General features: G+C 33.4%; 1 protein-coding gene and 1 non-coding gene across 2 annotated transcripts in view; both read right to left on the minus strand.

Annotated features, from left to right (window-relative positions):
- LOC138691390 (uncharacterized) overlaps nucleotides 1–24,067 on the minus strand; it is a 1,027,639-nt gene that overhangs the window by 957,822 nt on the left and 45,750 nt on the right. The gene's annotated exons all lie outside the window — the stretch shown is intronic.
- TRNAS-ACU (transfer RNA serine (anticodon ACU)) lies at nucleotides 14,757–14,830 on the minus strand. The gene has a single exon. It is a non-coding gene; the product is annotated as a tRNA-Ser (tRNA).

Genomic DNA, 24,067 nt, shown 5'->3' on the forward strand with positions numbered 1-24,067 from the left:
AGTAAGTAAGTAAATGACTATGATAGTGGTAGTGCTGGTAATGGTGGTGAGTGGTGCATAAAGTTGCGTTGGAGAAGAATGCGGCGCCACGGTTATAATGATTACGGTAATTTCATCATCATCATCGTCATCATCATATACTAATGCACGAAACTAGGCTATTTTGAACCGTTTCGGTCTCAGATAAACATGGTCAAGAAGTTTTCCCGTGGGCGTCCTGGACATCGTCGTCCTTGTGGGTGATAATTTCGGTAATTTAATTACTTTAACCAACAACTGTACTCATTCTACTACACACAGCAAGGTCTCCGTCATAAGATTTGTCAAATTAACTCGACTTTGTAAACAAAGCCTATGTGTTATTTTACACATTCATGATATTTTATTGTCAATTTATTCGGTTATTAAGACCAAAATATAAGCTACGTTTAATAGCAAAGTACAGAGAAAATTTAAAAAAAGACATGGCTTTTAAGTTATATTGATGTTCTATAGCATGGGTATCCAAACGCTTATAGAACAGGAGATATTGCACGTCAATAATTTTCCTTATAAAATAGGAAAAACCGGAAAAACGACCTTAAAGAATATGCGCTGCTGGTTGCTTACTCCAGGAGTTATCTCGTACGAGTTACAATTGGACATCTGTTCTATAGCATAAACATATATCTGAATAATTTTTGAAAACCCGTCACCGACAACAGTTTAGAAGTTCCACTATATTCTCCCTCTCAACGATGGTAACATTCGTCAGATATTTTCGTGGAATTCATTACTGTGGATAAGCCATCATCGGCACCCACTATTGATTTGCAAATCAAAATAAACTCCTAATACAGTTGTATGATTAAAATTTAAAATCTGAATATTTTATGAAATTTTAGTCATTATATTTACATAACCAATTTGTTTCTGCAAAACGCTTGCTGAATAACAACCACTATTGATTAGAGAGAATATCCTCGTTTGCTGAAAACTGCTGAAGCTTAATTAAGAGGATTGATTTACACAATACATATTCATATTATTCTTGTGTAAACTCTGGCCATATTTATGACCTATTAATCGTGTACAATAGTAAGCATTAAATCTCCATTAGTCTTCTGAAACAGGATGCTGTATTATTTTACAGTGTTGATTCTGCTACTTACTTTACAAAAACGAAAGTTTGATGTTGTATTTTCCTCTTCATTACTATAAATATTATCATTATCGTTATCATCAACAGCAGCAACATCTCGAATACAAAGGTGTAGTTTGTAATTCTTTACCTTTAATGGATCCTGCAAAGTTACAAAGCATACAGTGTACCTTCAAGTTCATAAACTAATGAAATAATAAGCTAATTCGTTCCGCAAAATGTCCTGCTGTCCCTAAAAATTTCCTTGGGACACTCAAATGTTCCTCTTTTTTGCGATGATGTTTTACTAGTGTATTTTACGCCAAGTCTTTCTGCAGATGAAGATAAGCCATTTGATAAATTCTCATGTGTAGTAGACAACTAGTTAAGAGTAAAATGAGTCCACCGCCTGACCGTGAAAAGAGCGAACGCGGGTTCAAATCCTGGTTGGGACAAGTTACCTGATTGAGGTTTTTCCGAGGTTTTCTCTCAACTCATTAAGAGCAAATGCTGGGTAACTTTCGACGCTAGACTCTGTACTCATTTCGTTGGCATTATCATCTTCATCTCATTCAGAGGCTAGATTAACATAGCAGTTGAAAAAGAGTAATGAAATAGCCAATTACAAAATAGCAAAATGGAATACAGACTGAAACAAAAAAATCTATGTGCTTATGAACAGCGGTGTGAAATATTTGTATATTTCAATATTTATGTAGTAAAATAAATTATATAATTAAAAACATTGTTCATTTGGCAGAATTTTGTTTTGCAATTTCTGGGTAAAATACTGCTATGAAAGGTCTTTTTTCATAATAAACACTTTACGGTTAAATGAAAGAAAGTAAAAAAATTGAAACTATGAAAGCCTTGCTCATTGTCAAAACACACTTCAATGAGGTATCATATGCTGAATTTTATGAAAAAAAAAATCCAAAAGAAATAAAATCAGAGAAGTACGGCAACAAATAAACGTCTACCTCCGCAGCATAAGTGGACAAAATGTTCATTTGAATGTTCTGTAATAATAATCCATGGCGCTGCAGCCCGTGAAGAGCCTAGACCGACCAGCCGGCTGCTGGCCTCACGCCCACATGCCGAAGCAGAGATGGACGATCATCCAACCAGAATGGAAGTATCATGTGGTTAGCACGATGATCCCCCCCCGGCCGTTATAGCTGGCTTTCGCAACCGGATTACGCTACCTATAGTAGCTTCCCAAGTGCATCACGATACTGGGTGGGCACCGGTCCCATACACTGGCCGAAATTACGCGAGAAAATTTCTTCCCTCATGAGGACTCGAGCCAGCGCGCATTCCGTAACGCGAGTCCTAGGCAGGATGCCTTAGACCACTACGCCACGGCGCGGGACTTAAAGCTCTATACAAAGTTAAAATATACTCTAAAATTTGTCAAAATTCTTTATTCTTCTCGAGGTGTCTTTCGCCGATTGTTCGTAGTAGTCCAATTGCAACTCTCATATATTTTCCCTTCCTGAAGCCAAACTGCTCTCCTTCCAACTGTACTTTCATCTCAGAATATAAACGTCGATTCAGTATTGCAGACGAATCTTTGCCGAGTGCGATATCAGGCTGATAGTCCTGAACTCGTTACATTTCTTGGCATTATTTTTCTTCGGTATTGGAATCAATACTGTCTCCGTGAAATCTTCAGGCCGTTCGCCTTTCTCATATATTTCGTTGCATATTGATAGAATTTCCTCTTGTTTTCGGAAGCACTATTATCTTCTTAGATTATCATTGCACATTTCAGAATGAATTTGTGATATTTCAATGAGATACACTTTATATTTTGAACAGAATTTTCAGGTACAGTCTTTCTGAACAATGTACTTAAAGGAAATATAAATTGCGAATTAATTCTTAATAATATTGATTTACATAATCCCTGTTAAGGGAATGAGTCATAGTCTTTTCTGTACCAAAAGTCCTTATATCGTTTTTCGGCGCCCATATGTACTAAGACTGCGAACTCATAGATCTATTAAAATTATGATCCTTTTCTCGGTTATATTTAAATACACGAAAGCTTAAATTTCTTAAGTTATGTATTTTTATGTATAACAACATATGCGTATACAGAATGGAAGAAAACATAAATATAATATAAATATGATGAACAAAAGAATATAATAACATTTTGTTCCATTTTCTGACAATTTAAATATACAGTATATATATATATATATTTCGAGTTACAATTTTGATTGCGGATTTCATACAATTATTATTTAAAATATTAATTTTTATGGGGTAGTATAAAGTAAGCCAGTTGTGATCATGTGTAAGTGTAGTTTAATCAAAGAAAGATAAGTTTCAAAGTAATTACCTTAAAATGAACTGTAAATCTCACCCGTCAACTGTAGTAACATGGCTGTGGAAAGCCGACAACGCTTGTCAGAATACTTCAGATAGAATTACACCCACCCTTACGGACGTCAGTAAAGTGAAGGAGCATGTAATGTTATTTCTGTGGCTTGATTTTAAAAGGACCAATGTCAGTTTTTTGTGCATTTGAGTTACATACATTTTCGAACTTATCTCGGTATGTTCTCCCATATACTAAAAGGGCTAATGTCTGCTACAGTTAATGTGGAAGGCACAGAGTCTTCACAAGCCAATGTCATAGATTCACGGAACAAAATGTTACATCTTTAACCCTCAGTTTGGCAAAGCTTCATTTCTCACACTAGTTTATTAAACCTTGTCGGACCGTAAATAAAACAACTATCGCGATGTCCATATTTTATATGTTGTACAATATTATAGTATTGTGAAATTTTAATTTTCCTACCATTTTTTTCTATTGTTCTATTAAAATTATAGCATATAACCTAGTAACCTGTTGTATCCTATAGAATACATTGTCAATTTAATGGATAATGGCCAAAGTTTACATTAGCACTTTTATTATTAATACTGTTTTATTTCTTTAAATTAATACATTTGTATGTATAACTATTGAATAAATTCACATCTATCTAGTCCTAAGAAAATAGGTGTTGAAGCAATTAATTTAATTCGTGTTCCATTTTTAACCAGGAACCGTCATTCTTAAAAGTAGGCCTAGGATTGTGTGAATCGCTTTATTGATCGGTTGCGATTGCTGCCATGTAACATGTGGTGGGGAAACAATTGATACAGTTGAACGTCAGTCTTAAAATACATTTTGCGCTATTGTTAAAAGTACTTTCCGCAAGCTACCTTGTAATAGTCAATTTCTTACAGGCTTGCCTAGCGTTGAAAGATGTCCGTTTAGGAATGCATGTTTAATACTGTAGTTATTTAGACAACTAGTTACTAAAGCTAGTTTTGTAACGTGTTGACAACAATATTTTATCTACGTTTCGTCTATTTAAGGAAATTATTTTTAAAGTGTAGAAAATAATTTCATAATAATTTGCAGTTCATTTGAGTCGGTCAAAGCCTACTTGATTGTATAGAGTCGTTTCCAAGGAAATATAGAAAAGTGTGTTGTAATAGTATATTACGATACAAGGTTGGAAAATGCTTTTTACAAAATTGAGGAAAAGTTTGAGAAACGATCAGAGCAAGTTTTTCAATTTCTGAGATTTAGAAATGCACTTCACAAACATGTATTTCATAACATTTTTTGCACGATCATATTTTTAAAATTTCAAATACAATATATTTCGTATTGTAAATTTAGAGCAATATTACTCCAAAGCCTTCGCAAAACTGTACTGTAATGGTAACTAAGTAACAATAAGTGCATTGTAATGGGTCTATTTCAGTATACTTTTATGTTATGAAGAATGGTTTCCCTAGCAGCAAGTTTCTGTTTGGGAATTCTAACTTTCAAGGCCTAACAACAATAGCTGTAAATACAACAATAAACACAATCGTGCAGAATAGTATGGTATAAAAAAACTTCATAACATGTTGCTATGGAATCTTACTATATAACAATAAAGGTAAAGTTTTGTAATGTAAAAGTGTCAACTGAAGTTCGTCTTTTGCAACATTAGTAGATAAAAATATTTATACCGAATATCTTATATTTTATGAATTAAATTAAACTATATAATAAATATCTGAATAGGCATGTATACAAATAATATGTAATATTAATTCTTCTTCACCAGCACATGAGCAATAACATCCCAAAATATTAATCGTAAAATTAATCAAGAGGAAAGTTGATTTATGATTGCGTGTATTTTCAATATATGAAACATAAAAGTGTAATTTTTGTGATCCCTCCAAATCAAAGCACATGTCTGTGTCAACTATTTTATTTCAAATTTATCGTTGTGAAAACTGTGCCAATTTATTGACGAGGAGCCCTGGAGAACCTCTTTTACAGCTCCTAACCCCAGTTCCCTTGAGAAATACATTTCCGGCCGGACGAAGTAGAGCAATCAACGGCGATTTCTTGGCTTCACTAGGCTTCTTCGAGCCTGCTTCACGAATACAACGGACAAGCTTCCATGAAAGCTTCTAAAGTCCTTTCAAACAACTTCAAAATTATTTCACAAAATTCCATTCTACAAGACTGTACATCATAACCATTGTTTATCTTATAAATTCAACAAAATTAATCCATTAGCACGGTCAACGAACATCCCATGGGTACACATTGTGCAGGTTCGACAAAACAGCTTGCGTTCCTATGAACGTACGAGTATGTACGTACGATGTATGTATGAACATATTAAAGACTGCCAACTTAATACAAGTTACTCAGTTAAAAATCAGGCTATTCTACTCGAAAAAACTGTAAAAACGTTTCATGTAGATAGCTATTACGTTTTTAATATTAATCATTGCTGAATTGGTTCACATTTAAAATGTGGAAAATTGAAGTTAAATGACTAGGAAATTTCCTCAATGAATACTACTGAAAACAACTGCGTAGAATCAAAGACAGTAATAAATAACCATGGCAAGTAAGAAAATATTTTATTTCAGGAAGTAAAAAGGGTCTGGTCGACTACATCAGTTAACTGAAAATAACAAAGACTGTACGGTATTTGTGAATGTTTATTCCATTAATTACTCATTTTCTGCAGATCTTTCACTGGAAACCCAGCATTCTCAAATCTTCCCTATTTTTCGTCTTCCTGTTAATCTCCGCTTACGATCCATTCTTAATTTGGTAACCTATATGTAACCTGTTTTTGAACGTATGTAAATTGAATGTGTATGAATGTATGTATACATGAACGTACGTATTATCTTTAATGTGTGTACGATTTGTATGAATCAGTAAGATACGAGTATATTATCATGTTGTTTGGAACTATTCAATTACAACCACATTTCCACATACAAATTCGAGGTGTAGATCTGAGTCTGCAGACTGATTCCCGAAACTTGGCAAAGTAAGCCATTAATAACATTTGTATTAGACACGCTTAAGACTGGAAAGAACTCAAACTTTCAAAGATTCATCTCGAAATAACTAACAGTGCAAATTAGTTTTCGGCTTTCCCACGAAATATCTGCCCGAAACAAATATCTTTCACTTGCTGTTAGAGATCACCCAATACTTTTACATATATCAGCAAGGAATCTCAGGATGTGCAATATATTTTAAAATGTAACAGCAATATTTTATGTTAACTTTTCTGTTCAGCTTTAATATTTAGTAACATAAATCGCCATGTTTATGTCAAAGAAGACAATTAAATAAAGAATATTGATGGATTTATTTCTCAGTTATAACTAAACGTAAATGCAATAGAATGCACGTATTCTAGAAGAATAATGAAACGATATCACTAAAACAACACAAGGTAAAAGTCACTAGTACGCACGCTACTAAATCAAAATTATAATAGAGAATTCATTCATTCATTCATTCATAGTGTTCTGCCCAAGGGCAGGTCTTTCACTGCAAACCCAGCTTTCTCCAGTCTTTTCTATTTTCTGCCTTCGCCTTTGTCTCCTCATATGATCCATATATCTTAATGTCGTCTGTCATCTGACATCTTCTTCTGCCCCGAACTCTTCTCCCGTTCACCATTCCTTCCAGTGCATCCTTCAGAAGGCAGTTTCTTCTCAACCAGTGACTATGCCAATTCCTTTTCCTCTTTCTATTCAGTTTCTGCATCATTCTTTCTTCAGCCACTCTTTCCAACACAGCTTCGTTTCTTATTCTCTCTGTCGACTTCACACGCTCCATCCTTTTCCATATCCACATTTCAAATGCTTCTATTCGCTTCACTTCACTTTGTCGTAATGTCCATGTTTCTGCCCCATACAATGCTACACTCCACACAAAGAACTTCACTAGTATCTTCCTTAGTTCTTTGTACAGGAGTCAGCAGAAAATGCTTATTTTTCTATTCAAAGCTTCCTTTGCCATTGCTTTTCTCCTTATAGGATTTTAATTGGTTTATTTTATGACGCTTTATCAACTTCGATGGTTATCTAGCGTCTGAATGGAACGAAGATAGGCTAAAAATGCAGGTGAAATGAGTCCAGGGTCCAGCACCAAAAGTTACCCAGAATTTGCTCTTATTGGGTTGAGGGCAAACCCAGGTAACTTCCCCCAACCAGGATATGAACCCAGGCCCGCTTTTTTCACTGTCAGACATGCGAACTGTTACTCCACAGCGGTGGACTTAACTAGTATTATAGACCTAAATACTGTAGATATTGTAAACTCCTTTCAAATTGCGAAAGGAATAAGTATAAATCCCTAACGTGTTTACATTAAAGTAACTTAGCACCAACGAATACTTTTATTTGCCACTGTTGACTTGCAAGATTTTCCATAAAGTAACGACACCCTTAAAAATGGTTTTCTATACAATTTTAGAATTGAAACGGAGAAAGTAAAGAGGGGAGAAATATTTTTCTGCTCTATTTATAAATGTGGTTAATGCCAAGTGGTGTAGACGTTCTTTGTATATATTGAAAAGCTGTGCGCGACGGTGGGAATTGTGCTCGGGCATTCAACACGAAACGAAGCCTTCAGGAGAAAGCCGTTAGGTTCTCCTATGCTGCGAGAAGCTTTTGAAGCTCCATGAAGCTTAATTTATTCATAGATAGAAATGGGGGAGAGGATTTTTTTAAGATAACCCGGCAGAGAACGAATACCTGCAGGATATCCACTTTAAAACACACATCGAATGAGTTAAAAAATAATTAGTGCAGAACTTCGAGTCTGTGTGCCGTAAAATCGAGTTAACATCTTTTATTGCCTTTAGAAACAGGGAGCTGTTTCCTCTAGCGAATGGTACATAAACTGTATCGCGAAGTCCGTTTCAATTTTCTTATCCCTGCTACAGACAATCTACCAGAGTGCATTACAGTAATCGATTATTTATGAAAAGCACACGTCGTCTGTAGGGTTCGTGCCTTGCAACCATATATCAAGGGGCGTACTGCATGGGACCAAGAATGGCATTAATTCAAGATTCAGGCTTTCGAAGATGTATTCTTACTTAGTATATATATACAGGGTGATTCACGATGATTTATTGTCACTTACGGAGCTTCTTTCCGAAAACTTCTGAGCAAAAATGTCATTTGAACATTTATCCTAATTTCAATATTTTCAGAGTTACATTAATTTCAAGTTGTTAGCAAAATATTTTTTTCTCTTTAGTTTTAAGGGTAAAAGAATATTACAAATAGAGAATGACTTATTGATAAGTATCATTTCTTTATTTGACTAGTATTCTGAGCTAAAAATTGGTTGTTAATTGCTTTGTATAGATTTTTTTTTGTTTTTCAATTTTTAACTAAAATTGATATCATTCTTTTGTACTAATCACAGAAATTGTTACAAATCATACAGCTTTAGGAACTTGATTCTTTACAGTTTAATATTATGCATCCTAATGTACAGTCTTAAAGAATTTACAAGATTGGCGTGATCTGTAACAATAAGTTGTGATAAATGCGTAAGAAAATGTAATTTTGTAGTTTAAAAAAATCCTGTAGCCTATGAAAGCAACTATGGAATTCACAACACATTTTTAGCTTCAGAATACTAGCTAATTAAAGAAATTATACTTCAAATAGTTCATTCTTTGTCAGTAATATTCTTTTACTCTTAAAACTCAAGAATACCACATATCGAAAGTTAATCTTCTTCACCTTTCCCCAAAACAATATTCATACACCAAGAAAAACTTATCTCAACGTCATATTGGTGCGAATTTAAGATAATGCATTCTCATTCGATATAGCCTGCCCTTTTTTGGCCTTGCAAAACATCTCTAATACCACAGATTACAGAGTAACCAAGATTTTTCTCCAGCTCAGTTTTTAATTTATGTTACATTTTTTCTCAAATTGATTCTGAAGATGTTCTGTTAATATTTTGAGATACCTCGTCTATAGATTTTAGAGTATCTGGAATTGGAATATTTTTTTTTTTATTTCAGCTGACTTGGTAACATTTAAGTAAATACTATTTGTTAGGAGCTCTTCGACTTGGAAAATTGTCATTTGTGTATTTCTGAAGTGAGGAATTTCAGCTTTAGAAATTGGAATATTAGCAATTACCATCATTTTACATGATTTAAAAAAAATCAAATTTTGTAGCTGAAAATGCTTTTTCACTCTCTTTCCATGTTAACAAATTAACATTTTCCTTGCGTTTTATAAAACTGCAATGGCGATTTAGTTCTTAACGTTTTAATCCCTTAAACTCTATCTTACACAACTTACATATTTTTTTCTCCTTTATTGTAAAATGTTGACTTTCAAATTTCTCTATAAGCACATTCAATTTGGAAATGCGTAATGTTGCTCGTACCGTCTTAATAAAACTGCACCACACGTAAGATATGTAACGTCCCTCGGTAACTTCATACTGTTCACTTATGAAGACGTGACTGTACACTCACTAATTCTAGCCTCCGACCTCTGATGTCATATATACTAATTCGCGGCATAGTTGTGCTGATATCTTGTTTACGAAGGAATTATTCTATCTCTACCTATAAGGTACACCAACTCCTTCCGCTTAGTGACATGTGACGCATCTAGATTGTCTTCGTTAACGAAAAGGAGAGAAGTTACTGAAGTACTTGTAAATGAAGAACACAACGCGTGCGTTACTCACAAGGTAATCTGTGATGATGGTTGGCCTCCCACTGCGCTCCTCGTAATGCACATTTTGGCGTCCTGCTGAAAATTGTCTATAGCAGCAACGCACCATCTGCTTGCTCATGACGTTAGGCTCATAGACCTGGCACAGCTGACGATAAATTTAAACCAACGCTATGCTCTGTGCATTCAAAAACTTTATCACTGATCGCACTTCACACGCGGCGGGAGCTGGAATAGGAGCGTCCATCTTCAACCAATGCAACGAAGCTACTGAGAGCACTCGGGAAGTTCCGCTAGCGCATATTCCATGCCAGGACATTACTCTATCACGTACACGCAGTTGCTTCGCGCAACATATGGTTTGTTAGCTGTGGGACGAGTGGGAAAGTTTCTTTATGGACGCGCCTCGTACGAGGTTCGTATTTGATTCTGTACACTATCAAAATGTTTCTGAAACTCTGAATAAATCCCTTAAAATTCAGAATCTTTGTTTTAACCCTCCTAAGAGAATCACTGACAGAAAAGCCAATCCGTTGCGAGAAACTCCTAACAACCTATAAAATAATATGATTTATCTCTTTTCCAAAGCTTTATAAAGTAGAATGAGACGGACGGACGGATGGACAGACGGATGGACAGACGGATGGACAGACGGATGGACAGGCAGACAGACAGACAGACAGACAGACAAGAATAAATATTAAGAACACAAATCTTATTAATGCACTCAGTAAATCATATTACATTGTTATTGTATTAAGTTTCCTTTTACAAGTTTTAAGGAGTTAGGTAGAGCTTACAGCAGTAAATTTTTTGGAAATATTCAACTTTTTTCCTCCATTATTGTATCTTGCACAATAATGAAAATTGGTATGTGTAAATCACTATTCTTCTGCTATATGAAAAAATATTTTTAGATTTAAAAAAAGTTATTTATATATTTTTTTCAAAATTCATAATGGTGGCAGTTTACTGTGCAGTGATGAAACGTTTCCCTCATAACTCATAAACTTGTTAACTTTTTCATGTTCTCTCTCTTTTATTTTATTGCTGAAACTAATGTTTAGAATATCATGCTCTTTCAACTACATTCCTCAATAAATAATATATATTTTTTTTATTTTGTGTTAGAAGAAAGTACTGATATTTGACCATTTTTAAATGTATTTATTTTTTATCAGACAATCTATCAAAGATAGAGAAGTGATCTTGCATCATATTGTAAATATGACATGTATAAATACACACAAAATATTTCATCACAGAATGTTGGATAGTTTTTTAGTTATGTGGGAAACGCTTCATCACTGCACAGAGAACTGAATTTTGAAAACAAAAATGTAAATAATTTTTTTAAATCGTAGAAATATTTTTTAATATAGCACAAGGACAGTGTTTTACACTTACTAATTTTCATTATTGTACAATATACAGTAATGGAGGAAGAAAATGTTGAATATTTCCAAAATTTTACTGCTGTAAGCTGTACCTAACCCCTTAAAATATAATAATTCATAGAGATGTTTTAATATAAAGTTATAGAAAGGGTAGAGATCACAATGTTTTAAGAGTAACTTATAAGAAATACTTCTCACATTCCATGTGGATCGCCTTGGCTGACAGTTTGGGCACTACTGACTCACGGTCTGCCTTCTCAGCACATCTTGTGCCCTTTAACTTCCATATGATTGAGTCCTTTTAAAAGACGATATTACGCTACAAATACTGCTACTCAAAGACGACGAAATTGATTGAAAACTCGAGAAATCCAGCTTTTGTGGAGTATTATATCATTCTTTTTAATAGACGAGCTCCAGTCTTGTAAGGAAAAATCAATTCAAACTTCTTTTGAAACTTTTCAATAAACTGAATTCTTAGAACAGGGTCCCTGTCTAATAATTCTGTTCCAGATAAGAACATTAAATTTGAAGGGACATATTTGCTACTAATTAAACTTAATTTCTTCACCGCAGACATTTGGAACGATATGACTAAACAAATAGTGACATATTATCTTCCATAACCGTGGCATATACCGTTATGAGCGAGACGATTTTCTGTAGCCTCATGGGACAAAATATGGTCACTAATCATTATGTACTTTAGTTTTCAAATAAAAATTAATTTTTTACTGCAATTATGATAATTCTTGTGCATCATTCTCAGATAAATTAATTTATAAATACTGAATATGAACAACATCCGACCAAGGTTCACTAGAAAACCGCTGTACACAGACAAATACGGCATATGAATCCTCTAGATTCAAAACCCCCTCAACGCCACTTTTGTGAAAATTGACTTTTTGCATGCCATTAGATAAATAAGATTTACCTGTTTCAACATAAGAATACCGTGAGATTCAAAACCCTCTTAATTCGATTGAAATAACATGACAAAAATCAATGTGAAATCCAAATCCCCCTCTATCCGTCTGATATTACTTTAAAAATCCTCTATGTGTATTAACCAATGAGAATAAAACCATGTTAATTATGGCTGCCTTCACTACAACTGTTGATAACCTCCAGTTGATTCATTATTATATTATGGCGAGGAAAGGATAGCGCTTATTTACTGCTGACTGTTAATTTTTATACATTTGATTTTTTGGCATTAGAAAACCAGATTTCTGTTCACAAGAAAATATTTCAAATTGACTGAATGTGTACTTTATGTAGAAGAAATTTAAAACTGGATGTTGGCCATTTTTGTCTACCCTTACGGAGACTGTATTCTTGCTTTCGATGCTAATAATATTCAGTGTGATAGTTTGCTTTGAAATATTAAGTGAGAAGTGAGTGATGAAAGTTTTAAAGTTGCTAAAGCTACTCCTGGAAGAGGAAAGAAAAGATTGGGCAACCAGATCTGTACAATCTATAGGAAAGCGGAAAAGGAAACTCTTGAGTTGACTAGGCCTAAAATAGTAGGCTGTTCTTTGCTTTTTCTGCAGTCATCAGGCTACATAGGCCTTTAAATGAAATTGGGTTAAAGAATTTATTTATTCAATTTCAGATATTCTGCTTTCTGTTCACCTGCTTTATATATCCGAAATGTAGGCACAATACCAAGGCTTTCAAATGCTCAACATTGGGGATGGCATATGTTATAATTACAGGCCTGAAACTGAACGCCCAAAGGAGTCCAATGAAATAGCCAGTTGTGTGTATCACAGGCTTAAACAAGCAAATATGCAAGGCATAGGTACATTGAGGCTTGTAACAGATAACTGTGGGAGTAAAAAGACACAAGTGTGATTGACATGGTTAGCAAATGGCTTTATTCAGATGCCCCTGTTAATGTAGAAAAAGTTGAAATAATTTGTTCGGTTGTAGGCCACTCATTCATACCCCCCGACAGGGTTTTTGCAAGAATAGAAAAGGTGATCAGGAAAAGAGAAATTATAACGGAACCTACAATATGTGAAAGAATAGTCAATATCATGGCACTTTACATAAACTGGGAAATAATGAGGTGCCAGACTATGTCTGGAAGACTGAAGCATGTACTTGTTTCAAGAACACTGCATCATGGCACTTCAAATTTAATCAGTGCAAAAGACTTTACATCACAAAAACACTGAAAAGTGTAAAACTACAGGTAGAGTATACATACAGAAGTGATTTAGATGTGTCCAAGTACATAACAAAGAAGGATAAAACAGTAGTAGTCCTGCATGCATCAAACTTAATCCAAATAAAGTAGCAGATGTGCAAAAGTTGTTAACAAAACACTATGGTAGCGATTGGAAAGCTATTGATAGTCTCGAATTCTATAATAAAATAGAATGTGCTCTACAAGAGGAGTTCAATGATGCTGAAAACGATTAAGAATGTCACTCTGAAATGGTGTAAAGTGATTCAGTGTTGATTGTGTACAAAGTGTTTCATTTCTTTTTGTTAATGCTGTTGTGAATTGATTCAGGTTTTGGATATTATAATGTTTACAAGTTCTTACATTGCATAACAACAGTGGTTTTGTTTTCCAATAATGGTTCAATTCAATATAACATTGCTGTCACAACAACAATTATGATGATGAAAATAATAATAATAATAATAATAATAATAATAATAATGGCAGTATTTTTAATTGTGGGTCCCTATCACCACGGCATGGCGTGTCCTCAGGTTGCGGATAGAGGAGACGGCCTCCAATATATTGAATAAGCAGTCGTGATTCCGATAAGGGGTGGTCCTCCAGCTTGGGGGTTGTGCGAAGGGCTAACAACCTATCACCGTAAAAATCAGCTTGTTACGAATCCATACAATAAGATCTTTGGGGAGGCCAAGACGTAGATGGGAGGATAATATTAAAATGGATTTGAGGGAGGTGAGATATGATGATAGATGCTGGATTAATCTTGCACAGAATAGGGACCGATGGAGGGCTTATGTAAGGGCGGCAATGAACCTGTTGGTTCCTTAAAAGCCATTTGTAAGTAAGTATTTTTAATACAATTTTAAATATATGTGGGTTTATCAAAGTTACTTATCAAGAACAATCAGTCAAATCATACAAATCTGGCTTTCAGGTAGTAGCTCCCTGTAAAGCAGGTTTGAATAATTTCAAGGAAAAATTGTTCCGGAGCCGGGTATCGATCCCGGGACCCTTCGCTTAGTGCGCGAACGCTCTACCGACTGAGCTACCCCAGGAACTATACACGACACCGTCACAATTTTTCCTTTTATATCCACACAACTCAAATGTGCACTCACAGTTGAGTTCTGGCGTCTTGTCAACTCATTTGAGTTGTGTGGATATAAAAGGAAAAATTGTGACGGTGTCGTGTATAGTTCCTGGAGTAGCTCAGTCGGTAAACGAAAGGTCCCGAGATCGATACCCGACTCCGGAACAATTTTTCCTTGAAATTATTCAATCAGTCAAATCATTAAATTATGACATAAGGTAATGCATAGTGAAAGACGAACGTTTTCGCCATAAGTATGGCATCTTCAGGTTTCATGGCGACGGAAACACAAGATGAGCACATATGTCTGGTAATAAACCCATATATATATATATATATATATATATATATATATATATAATTATACGTATCGGAACCAACATGACTTTAAAAAAGTATTTTTTTAAGTTCTCTGCATGAGTTCCAAAATCTTCCATATCCGTAACTCTTTACAAAAGTTAGTTTCAAAATCCTCTATGTCAATAACTGAGATTCAAAACCCTCCAAGTGCATATTTAATATTAATTTAGGGTGTTTTGCTTTATTATTATTACCATCAGTAGCATATTTCATTATTTAATACACCTCACATATGCTATTTGCAATCATAGTCTATTAAAAAATACTGTTTTCCCTAAAAACTGTGAAAATGGAAATAGAGGGTTTTGAATCTATGGGATTCATATCTAAAACCACTTTTCCATGCGGACTTTCTTAAATATTGTATTTCCCTGGATATCCCTAAATTGATTTTTTACATCATTACAATACTTTATCCAATAGGAAAGTAATCTATTCACATAAGTAGAGACAGACAAAATATGAAATGTCATAATCTAAACCATTCCTGCTAGTGGTATAACAAGAATTTTCAAGATTCATTATGTGTACCATGCAATTGACACGAAAAAGTTTCACATTTCATAATTTTTTATAAAATGTTCATATTTTATAAAAATCTTCATATTTTGCACGATTTCCCTTCTTCAGTTAACTACCACTGAATTGGGCTTTAAGTATACTATAAGGAGACAACAGAAATATTTTCCAGGAACATTTGAAAAACGCAAGCCACTCAATCCACCATCATTCCGGAATTACCAAGACTAAGTGAAATCTCCGAATTTCACTTTAGAGTCATTGAATTCGTAGTGTCAATGAATTCGAGAAGCCAAAACGAAATAAGTGATTCCAGTCTATCTTTGCTCATTCTTTCGAAACAAATGAAAATATTTTCAGTGTTGCCATGTCCAGTTTTCTAGTTTAATGCAATGTCTCAAACATGTTTCAACGATCAAAATTGCTGTCTACTTAATTTTTTTAGCTTCATGGGTTCTTCATCGTATAAAATAGTATTAACTTACAGAAGGTGTAATATTTTCCAGAAAATGTAAAAAATATACTTGTTTTTTTTTTTGCAACTAAGCACTGAGTCCAGCCTATAAAAGAACTTTTTTCTCTTTAGTGTAAAAAATTGAGTTATTTAATTCTTGCATTCAGGTAGACGAACTGTTCAATTATTGTATTGTATTATATTGTATTGTATTGGATTTATTAACATTCCATGGTATTCGTACATTGCTTCACAGCTAGAATATGGAAAAAAGTTAAAAAAACTTAATACTAATTTATAGTCACAGCTAGTAGAAATATATACAGAAGAGATTTACAATATAGTCTACTAGTACAACACAAAGTTTTAGTGTCAATTCCATGAAGCGTCGCTGAATGTCATGAATTCACATACAGAATAGAAGGCATGAGAAATTAGGTACTTCTTTAATTTGGCTCTAAATAATCTTAGTCTTTGAGTTTCATTTTTATATCGATAGAGAGGCTATTAAAAATTTTTATTGCCATATAATAGACTCCTTTTTGATAGCACGATAGACTTGTCGATGGAATATGAAAGTCATATTTTGACGCGTATTTATGCTATGAATTGTTGAATTAGTTACAAAGTTTTCACGATTATATACGAGGAAGATTATTAATGAAAAAATATACTGACAAGCAATGGGCATTATTTGTAGATTTTTGAAAATAATCCCACACGATTCCCTAGATTTGGCACCTACTGTTATTCTAATTACTGTTACTCTCTATGGAATGTCCCCAGAATATTATTCCAAAACTTATTACCGACTGGAAGATTTATTGTATTTTATTTGGTAACACACTGAATACAGACAAAACTATTAATCTGCGAAGACTTATTTTGTAAAGAAACCTGATCCAAATGGCTTTGGATCGAAGATATTTTATAATTGAAATCTTTATTTCATATTTTTATATTTTACCAAAATATATTTCGTACTTTGACAAAACTTTCTTCATACTGCACATGTCTTATTATATATATATGAGATCCCTAGATACGGGAATATCAGATTAAGTGTGAATTAGTAACACAGTAGATACATCACAAGGATGTTGGCAATGATATAACGTGTTAGTTTACAATTTATGCATGGCATACGAGTAATTAACTTTGAAACTATTAATTTTGATCTAAATCGTTGCAGTAACTAAACGTTTCTTATTTACCGAGAGTTAATTTTATAATTTGTTATTTTACAACGCTTTATCAACTGCTATAGTTATCTAGCGTCTGAATGAAATGAAGATGATCATGCCAGCCAAAGGAGTGTAGAGTCCAGCGCCTAAAGTTACCCTACATTTGCTCTTAATGGATTGAGGGAAAACTCCGTAAAAACCTTAACCAGGTAACGTGTCCCAAACAAGATTTGAACCCGGACCTGCTCATTTCACTAACCGTTACTACACAGCGATGGACACTGAGAGTTAAATTAATAAGTTCTCTAAATCCCTACAACCAGAAATAGAAAATAGCATTCACATAACATTTTCATCTTTTCAGTATTGAATTTTGTAATAAATATACCGATACCGGTACTAAGATTCGCAGTAAATTAATTCCTGCAAAGACATCTGCTTCAGCTGTCAGACGCGTGTAAATAGTATCTAATATCCTTGTATGTAGTATTATCATAATTGATTGTAGACTGGATTAATTGCACAGCGAACTTCTGAATAATTTATCCAGTCTAACTGTAAGTACAGTGGTCAGTAGCTTCATCTCATTTGCGTGTAGAGCGTATACAGATTTAGCCTGTTTTGCATAAATAGTCACCCAGATGGATGAATTAGAGAACGGAAGTCGTAAATCAAGTCCCAATTAAATTAAGCTCAAGCTGGAACAAGCCACAACACTATGAACGTCTTTAATTCAACACTTTCATCTAACTAATGGGTTTCGCTTCAGCTGTTTTGCACTTTTGTGTGTTTCTTACATCATTACATCGCCTCTGAAGTAGGCCTATCTACAGTGAATATGAATAGGAGATAGGAACTTTCGGTTAATTATGTAGATAGTAGTTCGAGGAAGCAACTTGAGGTGTTACGAGATAAGTAGAAAGTTTAAACGAGTTACAATCTATGAGAAATGGGTTTTACTACAAGATTACATGTAATTATTTGTTATTAGAGTAATAAGTAACGAGGCGTGAATCGGGAAATCTTATTCTCGTAATTTTGATCGGATGAAAAGGAGAAAATATAATTCAGTAATAGAAAGAAAACTGTTTTTCTTCTGTGACAAAAAGTGGCCAAAAACACGCAAAAATTGCTAAATCTACCTGCATTTAATTACATACTTTAATGCATGTAAGAACATGGGAGGAGTGATAGTACGAGGAAGAAAAATAAAGTGCATAAGATTTGCTGATGATATGGCGTTATTTGCAGAAGAGGAGATGATACTCAGAGATATACTACTATATACTAAATGACAGCTGTGAGCAGTATGGGATGAAGATAAATGCAACTAAAACGAAGACCATGGTCATAAGAAAAAAATAAAGAAGGTAAACTTGATAACTCTAAATGAGGCAGTAGAGCAAGTGGACAGCTTCAAATACTTGGAGTGTACTATTTTATTTATTTAAAACCAATTTTAATCCACTTTATTCATTACAGAAGAAAATAATTAAAATATGTCTTCGTAAACCTATTGATTTTACATCTAAAAATTGTTTTTAGACTTTAATGTTCTTAAAATAAGACAAATTTATTATACTGTATTAATAAAATTCATACATAAAATTGGAAATAATTTTGAATTGCATTCTCATAGTTATGAAACAAAAAGTATGAATTATTTAAAATTGTTTGAACCAAAATGCAACACTGTTACAGTATTTAATCATAGTAGCAATTTGAGCCCAATAATATATAACAAATTTATATTTAAATATCCTAATCTTGTCAATTCTAACAGTTCTAGTATAAACGTAAAAAGTTATGTATGGATTTTATAAATAATGAAAAATTGTAAATTAAAATTTATATATTCCTATTGTATAGTAGACATAAAAAAATTGTATTATATAATTCTTAATTTAAATTCAGGAATCCGCCCCTGAGCATGAGTTCTACTCTTTCAAGGGTGTGCTAAAGTTTTATGTGTATATATTATATTTTATATTACAATTATTAGCAAAATAAATACATTTTACATTTACATAGGCAGTAACATGAGCTGTTGCCAGAAAGTCAATAGGAGGATAGCAATGGCCAAGGAAGCTTTTAACAGAGCAAGAAGCATCTTCTGCGGACCTCTGAAAAAAGATCTAAGGAAGAGACTTTTGAAGTACTTTGTATGGAGTGTGGCATTGTATGGGGTAGAAACATGGACACTACGATGTTTTTTAGGTCAATAAGAACGTAGTCAACACCTACTTGAAACTGGGAGGTCAAGATAGAAGAATAAGATGATGGAGAAGAATAAAGAGAAGGAATATAAGGAAAGAAAATAGGGCGAAGAAGGAAAAGTAAGAAGCTACTGGGATGAGAATGTGTTCAACTTCGTCAAAATCTCGAAGTGAAATATTCTTACGTCGTCTCTACTAATGTACTTCAGAAAGAAAAATATATTTACTTTTCGAAGAAAGATTAGAGAAACTACTAATGCATTTATGGTGACACAGGTTTTACTGTGTACGCTATATTTCAAGACCTCCGTAGCTAAAGACACTTGCGATTTTCAACGCACGCAATTGCATATGCTAGCAGAGTTGGGAGTTACTCATGCAGCGCCAAAGTGGTTCGTGATTCATTACAGCAATTACTCAAAGTGTGTTTACTTTGCGGCGCGGATTACCCGGCTCGAAAAGTTTCGCAGCAGTATTCTCATTCAACCACTCAGACAGGATCTAAGATCTTATGCTTTTTACTTTGCAAAGCACCTTATTGCACCAGGCTGCATAAATTAGGCTACTATGGCATCACGGGGGAAAAACAACTGCATGCAATTTAAATACTGTAGCTGGCGTTTGGACGAATTTCTTTTCTTTCAGTAGGTTATTTAAGGGCAATGAAGAAGTGCGAGACTATGTAGTGTTCATGTAACTGAGATAGCGAGATGAATCCTAGAAATGAAATTCATTCACATTGTTCACTTAAGAAAATTATGCGGGAATAAAGAAATGGTTTACAGTAGCCTAAATAACAGTATCATCAACAATAACGGAAAAAAGATATTTATTATTGAAAGAAAAATGAAAACACAATGTGAATGAATTTCTTTCTTAAATGTGTTGCGTCGTGACCTTTATTGCACGTGTTCTCTCGCACTCTCGAAGCTGAATCCCTTATCCAGTTGGAGGCATTGGTTTGATTCATTCAGATCGTTTTTTGCAGTAACGATACATAAGTGAAGTAATTGATGGTATAATGCCGAGAATGAAGTTAATTGTTCAGAAATATGTTGTTGAATTAAGTGGAATTTTTACAAGAGTGACGGAAGAATTCCATTCTGTCAAAAATGTGGGAAATCTGTAAATGCGAGTCAGCGATCTGAAGTCTTGCAACATTTAGCAGGTACTAAACATAGAATGGCCGCTTAAGGGGTTAGGTACAGCTTACAGCAGTAATTTTTTTTGGAAATATTCAATATTTTTTTCCTCCATTACTGGATTTTGTACAATAATGAAAATTGGTATGCATAAATACTATCCTTCTGCTATATGAAAAAATATTTTTACGATTAAAAAAAAATATTTATTTATTTATTTATTTTTTTTTATTTATTTATTTATTTTTTTTTTCAAAATTCAAAGTTCACTGTGCAGTGATGAAGCGTTTCCCTCATATCTCATAAAATTTTTAACATTTTCATGTTCTCTATCTTTTATTTTATTGCAGAAACTCATGTTTACAATATCATGCTGTTTCAACTACATTCCTTAATAAACAATATTTTCTTTTATTTTGTGTTAGAAAATTTTTTACCATTTCTTTAAATGAATTTATTTTTTATCGGGCAATCTATCAAAGATAGAGAAATGATTCTGCATCATATTGTAGATATGATATGCAAAAATACACACAAAACATTTCATACAGAATGTTGGACAATTTTTTAGTTATAAGGAAAACGCTTCATCACTGCACAGTGAACTTTAAATATATATATATATATATATATATATATATATATATAATAGTAATATGCGTTACAAGAGCGGTATGTTGAAGTTTTCATGTACGAGGAAAAGTTTGAAAAAGCGAAACGTAGTTGAGCTTTTTTAATTTCCGAGAATTGAAAGAAAACATACCGCTCGTGTATCGTACATTATTTTGTGCGAAGATCGTTTATTACATACCTCAAAGAGGAATTTCTAATTAGTTGCAATGAAATCTCCATCTTGGTTTCTGTTCAATGACGGCAAATTTGCAAAACAAAAATATCTATCTTCAACATTGTTGCTTTAAAATGTTTTCTGTGTTTACTGTACTCCAGCAGGGCGTGATATATTTCTGTCTTTTTTTCCCCCCAGTCTATGGAATCTTGTTGATTTTTTCACGGCTTCCTTAATGTTACTTGCATCACGTATGCAGTAACTTTAGTGGAGTTGTAGAGTTTACTTAATTTTTGCAAATATTTAAAAACAATAATTAACAGTGTAATTCAGGTGAAATTGCAGTGGTAAGTTTCCAATTTATAATTATTACTACTGTATATTGAACGCCTCTAAAAATTATATGTTAAAAGCCTAAAGCAGTAAAATCAATGTGTCACTTAAGCGGTAGGAAGAGGGAAATTGTTATGTGTGTTAGGTTGGGAATACTGAATGTGGAATTTTAGACTTTCCGCGGATTGGTTTTGTGCGGAAACCAAGCAAATACGCACGATCTCGCACAAATAATTTTTTTAAATCGTAAAAATATGTTTATCCTATAGCAGAAGGACAGTGTTTTACACATCTTAATTTTCATTATTGTACAAGATAGAGTAATGGAGGAAAAATAGTTGAATATTTCCAAAATTTTACTCCTTTAACCTGTACCTAACTCCTTAACATACAAACTCTATAAAAGTGTTATTTTTTGGTAAAACAACTTCCTCTTCACATACTCCATTTTCAAAAAGTTCTTAATATTACACAGGTTTAGGCAAAAAGTTTCTGTACATCTTGATTACACAATTTTTAACACTATATTACTTCGGAATATGTATTATATGTCTTTCTCGTGTTAAATTCTATCGTACCTGATTGACACGGTAAAGACATATAATACATATTCCGAAAAAGTTTATTTTAAATTTGATATTCCTTTATATAAATTGAAATGTCCAGCGCTTAGAAAGTAAAAATCACTAGTTAAATCACTACCAATTAAATAAATTAAATTACCCCAACAAAATAAACCAGATAAAGAAAATATAAATCAAAAAAATAAATGTCAATTACTGAATTATTTGGAATAAATTTTGTTTTATGATTAGTATTAATTTACTATTTTGGCAGATAAGTGTGCATCGTGTCGTGGTATAGCTCAGATTGAAAGAGCGCTCAGCGCGCAGAACTGAGAGGTCCCTGGTTCGATTCCCGGTGCCGGGAAGAATTTTTCTCAAATTAATAGATATTTAGAGTATGGCTACTTATAGTCAATGATTATTCAATGAGGACGGCGAGACCTCATATATGCATAATAGCATAATTTAGTTTATTTTGTGATATTAAAATTAAAAAAAAAAAAAAAATCCTTACGTTTTTACACAGACGGAAATGAGCTCCATACGGTCATATTTCTTACATTCAGAAATGTTACCAAGTAGTGAAACATAATAGTGCGTAATCTGTGTTGTCTTTGCTACAATATAAACCCTGTGCAAATTGTATTTTACGCGTAATTTTTACCTCAATTCATATTTCTCTCTCATCCTGCTTTACTTCCTCTTTTATCCGATTTACACATCACTACGAATAGGGAAAGGAGATACACTGGATAACATACGAGACATCTCATGAATGTGGACCTCTCTAGCCAAGGATTCGACATGACGCAGGGCCACCGTTGAGACATCACAGGACAATCATAAGACAACGAACAAACACCCAGTCCCGTGGACGGAAGATAAATTTCTTTCGTTGTCCACGCCAGGAATCGAACCTCGAACCATTTGGTTGGGAAACACATGCACCATAATGGTGGAAAATTCCTACTTCATTAGTATCACATACATTATAACTGAAATAAACTGACAAAATTTCTTGTCGTAATGGCTGAAATCCACTGTTTCGACTTTTTCTTTTCAAAACGAGAACTCTACATATACGAGAAAGCTGACGTCAATAGAAAAAATATACTTAAGAACTTCAATAATAGACATATTTGTAAAGTTTGTTAACATCATTATAAATTTTAAAATAGAACGAGATCTTTTCGTATGAATATAATACTCCAATATTTCATTTGAGGATTACTAATTCGTTCTGAAGGGTAACTTCATATTCATTGCTTTTACTCTTGACTGGAAATAAAATGATATACATATAAAGTATTGAATTTCAAAGGTCTTACTTGTCGATGTTATTCCACTACATATTTTATCAATGGAAGCATTTTTTATCTATATCAGAACTAACAAGATGGAAAACTAATGAAAATAAAGAATCAAACGTCTGAACCATATAAATTCTACTATGATTTATTTTGGAACATCAAATGTTTGAAGTCAAGAGATGTATTCCCACTTCCTTCGAGCTTTTCAGAAATACATTATATTTATATCGTATCATGTCATTAGTGCATTCTTGTGTGCAGCAAATACTGACATGTATATAAGTACGAATATTTAAAAAAATAAAGTCGCAATGTGTAACTAATAAATTAAA

Source organism: Periplaneta americana, chromosome 16 (genome assembly GCF_040183065.1).
Source record: "Periplaneta americana isolate PAMFEO1 chromosome 16, P.americana_PAMFEO1_priV1, whole genome shotgun sequence".
NCBI lineage: Eukaryota > Metazoa > Arthropoda > Insecta > Blattodea > Blattidae > Periplaneta > Periplaneta americana.